General features: G+C 47.6%; 1 long non-coding RNA gene across 3 annotated transcripts; it reads right to left on the reverse strand.

Annotated features, from left to right (window-relative positions):
* Positions 1-45: 45 nt before the first annotated feature.
* LOC122934833 lies at positions 46-6,354 on the reverse strand. Of its 3 annotated transcripts, XR_006388689.1 has the most exons (4): positions 6,302-6,354; positions 1,023-1,192; positions 219-363; positions 46-106 (listed from the first exon to the last, which is right to left on the reverse strand). It is a non-coding gene; the product is annotated as an uncharacterized LOC122934833 (long non-coding RNA). The 3 variants fall into 3 exon arrangements; XR_006388687.1 differs by lacking the exon at positions 1,023-1,192 and having other exon boundaries at positions 6,302-6,343; XR_006388688.1 differs by lacking the exon at positions 6,302-6,354 and having other exon boundaries at positions 1,023-1,560.

Below are 6,354 nucleotides of genomic sequence, written 5' to 3' on the forward strand. Positions count from 1 at the left end.
GGGAATGAGGTGGAGGCTCGGTGATGGGGCTCTGGGTCCTGCTCCATCCTCCTGACACACGGGGTGTCACACACTCACCAGACGACTTCTTCACTACTGTGTAATCCTGTGTATGGGGAGACGCCGATCACTACAGAGATTCTAAGAATCCTTCACCTTTCCAGACATTTCCCTGGTTTATTACTAGAGATAAGAGTGACATCATGTGAGACTCTCACCTCTCCAGTTATCAAGGAGATGATCTCCAGGGTGAGGTCTAATATCCTCGCAGCCATGTGGTCTCTGTCCTTCTCCATCCTTGGTGGGTCCTTGATGGAAAGGACCATTGGCTCTAAAAAGAAGAGAGACCTGAACCTAAGGAACCTGAAGGAAACAAGGAGGATTGAGAGCAAAATCACATCTTACATGAACTAAAGTGTATCACAAATTAGGAATGACAAAAGTCTACCAATATTGTACAACGGAGGTGACTTAGCTATTGAGGTGTCTTATAGATACCAGACTGGTGACCATAATAAATCAGTCAGCCGGCCTCCTGCTATACAGTGAATACAGTGTTACACAGGATACACATCGCAGTCTACCACATACAGCAGACAGAGCTCATCTTATTTTTACTGTAAATGTCTTTATTAATGGGATGACTGATAGGAAGGTCACAGACACTTGATCTGACATGCTTTCTGCTGCCTTTGAGAATTTGAAAGTTTTCCAGTGTAATGACTCACATTTGGTCTCAGGACTGTGTTTAAAGTGAACCTGAGTTTTCAAAAAAGGTTTGTATAATGGCAGTGCTTCTTTGTACAGTCTGAGAAGGAACTGTTTTGTTTGGGCTTACCTTAAGTTTATTTCAGCCAGATTATCTCGCTTCAGCTGCACAGCTAGATGCATTTCACCCAGAAGCAGGGGGATTCTCCCTTCTATAGGTACTGTACGCAGTGACCTCACTTCCCTTACTTTCCACTATGTTTTTTTTTCTAAGGAGCTCAGAAAGCTGATAAAGAGGGATAAATCACACTTACAGAAAGGCAGGAGGCTCCTGTGATCTTCAGAAGCTTTGTAGAAGCAGTTATTTTATCAGGGTCAGGATCTCAGCTAGCTCTGACACCCCCTACTTCCTCTCATCCGTCTTCTGGGTCTGGGTAATGTTTCTGTATAATGACTCCTAATTTCTTTGATCGTATCTCGGTCACTGGGATTTAATGTGAAATAACTGGATTAATAACTAGTATATTCCAGGGATTCATTCAGACCCTGCGGTGTCAGGGAGATAAACCGCAAGATCCAATCCATCTCTTTTCTACAGAGGCGCTGATAAGATTGTGGCACCCACTCAATTGGAGTCAGACAAAGATGTGTTGGGTCCCCAAGACTCGCGCCTCCTTCCAGAAGATCTGGTATCCTTGGGCAAAATTCAGACACTTCCCAAATTGGAACTAACAGTTTTACTATCACAAAGACAGACGTACATGCCCTTTCAATCAATATGATCTGCTGATTACCTCCTCACACTCCTTCTGCTGGTCCACAGTTACAGGAATCTGTTGGTAAAGAGTCATATAGAAGTAGCTCTCACCCCCCCACCTTACTTTCCTTTTCATTCCTCCCCTTTCCTCCGATTATATCTAGGGTTGAACGAGCCCGAACTGTAAAGTTTAGGTTCGTACCGAACTTTAGGATTTTTGGTCCCCGAACTTTTCAGTAAAAGTTTGGGTTCGAGTTCGGTGATTTAATGGTGCTTTTTGAAAGTCTGCAGAGCAGCCAATCAACAAGCGTTTAACTAGAGTGCCCTTAGAAGCCATCACAGCCATGCCTACTAATGGCATGGCTGTGATTGGCCAGTGCAGCATGTGACCCAGCCTCTATATAAGCTGCAGTCACGTAGCGCTGCACGTCACTCTGCTGTTACTAGTGTAGGGAGAGGATGCTGCTGCTGTGAGGGAGAGAATAGGAAAGAAATAATCTGATATCACATCACAACTTGTTGTGGGTCCAGTGCAACATTTTTGTACCCTGCCCTGAGCCCAGTGACACAGAAAAATCTGTTTTATCCATCTGTTAGTTAGGTGGGCAGCGGTGGCCATTTTGTGCAAGTTCAGTGCACCAGCACAGCATATGTGCCAGGGACATTAATTTAATCCTGTTCTTTTAGTTCAGTGGGCAACATATACCCATTTTTAGTGCACTTGCACTGCATATGTGCCAGGGGAAGGGAAAATAATATAGGGAATCCGTCTGCGAGTTCAGGGACCCAGGGGGTGACATTCCCTTTTTTTCCTTTAAAGTACAATCCAAGTAAATCCATCTGTTAGATTCTGTGGGGACAAATACATATTTTTTTGCTAAAAAGTACATTTTTAGTGAAAGAAAATCATATTTTTTTTTCTTCCATAAAGTACCTTTGCTGCCTTGTGACAGTCCAATACAAGCTTTAAATACTGCTGTTATATTCAGGTTCTAAAAAAACACCAATTTTATGCAAGATACTAGATTTGGGGCCTTTGCTGCATTTCTGACAGTCCAATACAAGCTTTAAATACTGCAGTTATATTCTAGTATTAAAAAAAAACACCCATTTTGTGCAAGACACTAGAATAGGAAATAAATAATCTGATATCACAACTTGTTATTAACTCTGCGATCTACTGTGATTGTTTTGTGGGTCCAGTGCAACATTTTTGTACCCTGCCCTGAGCCCAGTGACACAGAAAAATCTGTTTTATCCGTCTGTTAGTTAGGTAGGCGGCGGCCAAGTTTAGTGCACCAGCCCAGCATATGTGCCAGGGACATTAATTTCCTTGTTCTTTTAGTTCAGTGGGCAACATATACCCCTTTTTTAAGTGCACCTGCACTGCATATGTGCCAGGGGAAGGGGAAATAATATAGGTAATATGTCTGCGAGTTCAGGGACCCGGGGGTGACATATTCCCTTTTTTTTCTGTAAAGTACAATCCAAGTAAATCCATCTGTTAGATTCTGTGGGGACAAATACAAATACATTTTTGCCCTGCACTGCATTTGTGATAGTGAAAGAAAATCATATTTTAGGGGTGCACCGAAATGAAAATTCTGGTCCGAAACCGAAAATTCAGGATGCCCTTGACCGAAAACCGAAACTGCCTTTTTACCCAAATACTTTTTTTTTAATGATATTTATAACAGTGCCATCCACAGACCCCCCCACCTCATAACAGTGCCATCCACAGACCCCCACCCACCCCATAACAGTGCCATCCACAGACCCCCCACCTCATAACAGTGCCATCCACAGACTCCCACCCACCCCATAACAGTGCCATCCACAGACCCCCCACCCCATAACAGTGCCATCCACAGACCCCCCCACCCATAACAGTGCCATCCACAGACCCCCCCACCTCATAACAGTGCCATCCACAGACCCCCCACCTCATAACAGTGCCATCCACAGACCCCCCCACCTCATAACAGTGCCATCCACAGACCCCCACCCACCCCATAACAGTGCCATCCACAGACCCCCCACCTCATAACAGTGCCATCCACAGACTCCCACCCACCCCATAACAGTGCCATCCACAGACCCCCCACCCCATAACAGTGCCATCCACAGACCCCCCCACCCCATAACAGTGCCATCCACAGACCCCCCCACCTCATAACAGTGCCATCCACAGACCCCCCACCTCATAACAGTGCCATCCACAGACCCCCACCCACCCCATAACAGTGCCATCCACAGACCCCCCCCATTGCCGCTCCAGTACAGACTAGTTATAAAATGTGTACAATTAATAAGGATTCTATTCATGAGGCCCCCTCTGCAGTAGAACATTCAATATAGCCACATCCTACTCACAGGGCTGTTATCTTAATGCTGGCCGGCCGGGCAGACGAGCGGCAGCGTCACCACTGACGTCACATGCCTGCGCCGCCTCCTTCATTCAGAAAGTAGGCCGGGCACATGACGTCAGTCGTGACGCTGCCGCTCGTCTGCCCGGCCGGCCAGCATTAAGATAACAGCCCTGTGAGTAGGATGTGGCTATATTGAATGTTCTACTGCAGAGGGGGCCTCATGAATAGAATCCTTATTAATTGTACACATTTTATAACTACTGGAGCTTGGGGCCGGAGCACAGTGAACGCACCGGCCCCCAGCTCATCCTCCCAGTCCCTCCCCGCTATTTTCTGCCGATATGTACAAATATCGGCCTAAATGGATTAGGCCCATTTTCGGCCGATATTTTCGGCCGCCGGAATTTCGGTGCACCCCTAATATATTTTTTTCCATAAAGTACCTTTGCTGCATTTGTGACAGTCCAATACAAGCGTTAAATATTGCTGTTATATATTTTGGTTTAAAAAAAAACACCCATTTTGTGCAAGATACTAGATTTGCGCCCTTTGCTGCATTTCTGATAGTCCAATACAACCAGTCAATACTGCTGTTACATTATTGGTTGACAAATTTTATAAAAAAATGTGACCGTGAAGTAATTGCATGAAATTCGCCTGTCACACTGTTGTGTGACCAAGAAAAGTGTACTTAATTGTTGACTATTGGCGGTTACATTGTCGCCTGACATAAACCATCTATTAGTTTGGTGGGTGAACGTAAAAGAATGAGAAGAGCGTCAAATAAGGGACATGGCCCTGGTCGTGGTGCTGCTGGTGGAGCTCCTGTTGCAGGGAGAGGACGTGGTCGATCTGTGCCAGCTACACGCACAAGTGAAACACCTTCCTCAGGTGCGAGTAGGCGACAGAACCTGCAGCGGTATTTGTTAGGACCGAATGCGGCTCCACGAATGGTGACCTGTCTAGTTCGGAGGAAGAGGCGGTGGTCGCACAGAGCCACCAGCACAGCAGAAGAGGGAGCAGGGTGCAAAAGTGGAGCGGCCGTCCCCTATACAGTACGCCTGCTACTGCCCACCGCACCCAGGGACTGAGCACACCAAAGCCAGCTCCAAGGAGTTCCCTGGCGTGGCAGTTCTTCAGACAATGTGCTGATGACAAGACACGAGTGGTTTGCACGCTGTGAAATCAGAGCCTGAAGCGAGGCATAAACGTTCTCAACCTGAGCACAACCTGCATGACCAGGCATCTAAGTGCAAAGCACGAGCTGCAGTGGAGTAGACACCTCAAAAACCAAGAAAGGTCTCTGGCTCCTCCTGCTTAATCTTCTGCTGCAGTCTCGGCCTCTTCATCCACCTCTGGAATGACGGTGCCACTCTGCAAACAGAGGATCTGCCATCAACACCAACACCTAGGTCACCAAGCATCTCCACAATGTCCCACGGAAGCGTTCAGCTCTCCATCTACCAACCACTGGAAAGAAAGAGGAAGTACCCCCCCTACCCACCCGCGATCCCTGGCCCTGAATGCCAGCATTTCTAAATTACTGGCCTTTGAAATGTTGTCATTCCGTCTGGTGGAGACGGAGAGTTTTAAAAGCCTTATGGCGGTGGCTGTCACACAGTACGTTGTGCCCAGCCGCCACTACTTTTCCAGGCGAGCCATCCCTTCCCTGCACAACCAAGTAGGGGACAAAATCAGGTGTGCACTGCGCAACGGCATCTGTAACAAGGTGCACCAAACTACGGATACGGGACGTTATATCTCCATAACAGCACACTGGGTAAATGCAGTGGTGGCTGGGCCTGAGGCGGATGGCAGTTTGGCGCATGTCCTTCCACCACTGAGGATTGCAGGGCGCTTTTCTTTGCCTCCTGTTGCTTCCTCCTCCTACTCGGCTTCATCATTCTCTACCGGCTCGTCATCCCGTCAGCGTAACACTTCAGCACTCCACCACCAACTTCACCACAGCCAGGGGTAAAGTGTGTGGGGGGGGAAGCTGTCTTATTGGGCCCCCCACAATCGCAGCGCTTATTAGTAACAGCCCATATAGAAAAATACCGGAAATTATTATTGCTGGTAGAAAAAAATATTAATCTCCTCCACAGTCCCTGCTCATTAGAGCTCCGGCCTCCGCTGTGCAGGGACAGTGAGGAGAGGACACAGCGCTGCAGCCCCTTCATCTAGAAGAGGTTGTCCCCACCGATCACACACTGACTCCATATCCTAGTGATATCACAGAACATTGTGTGATGGAAGACCCCTCTAATCCAGGAGAACAGCCCCTCTTACAGGGGTCTGGGGGTCTCCTAATATTCCAGGGGGAGAGCAGACATGTCTGAGGAGAACTCCCCTCCTGTGAGCAGAGACTCTCTATGGCCGGTGCTGCCCCCTGCTGGCTGGACCTGCTATATATCACCTATAGAACCGCTCCATTCTAATAAACCCAGAACCAAGACCAATAACTGACCTGCAGATCTCACCTCCTGGGGCTGCAGGACCTGCGATGACGTCACACTGGTC

Source organism: Bufo gargarizans, chromosome 4, assembly GCF_014858855.1.
Source record: "Bufo gargarizans isolate SCDJY-AF-19 chromosome 4, ASM1485885v1, whole genome shotgun sequence".
NCBI lineage: Eukaryota > Metazoa > Chordata > Amphibia > Anura > Bufonidae > Bufo > Bufo gargarizans.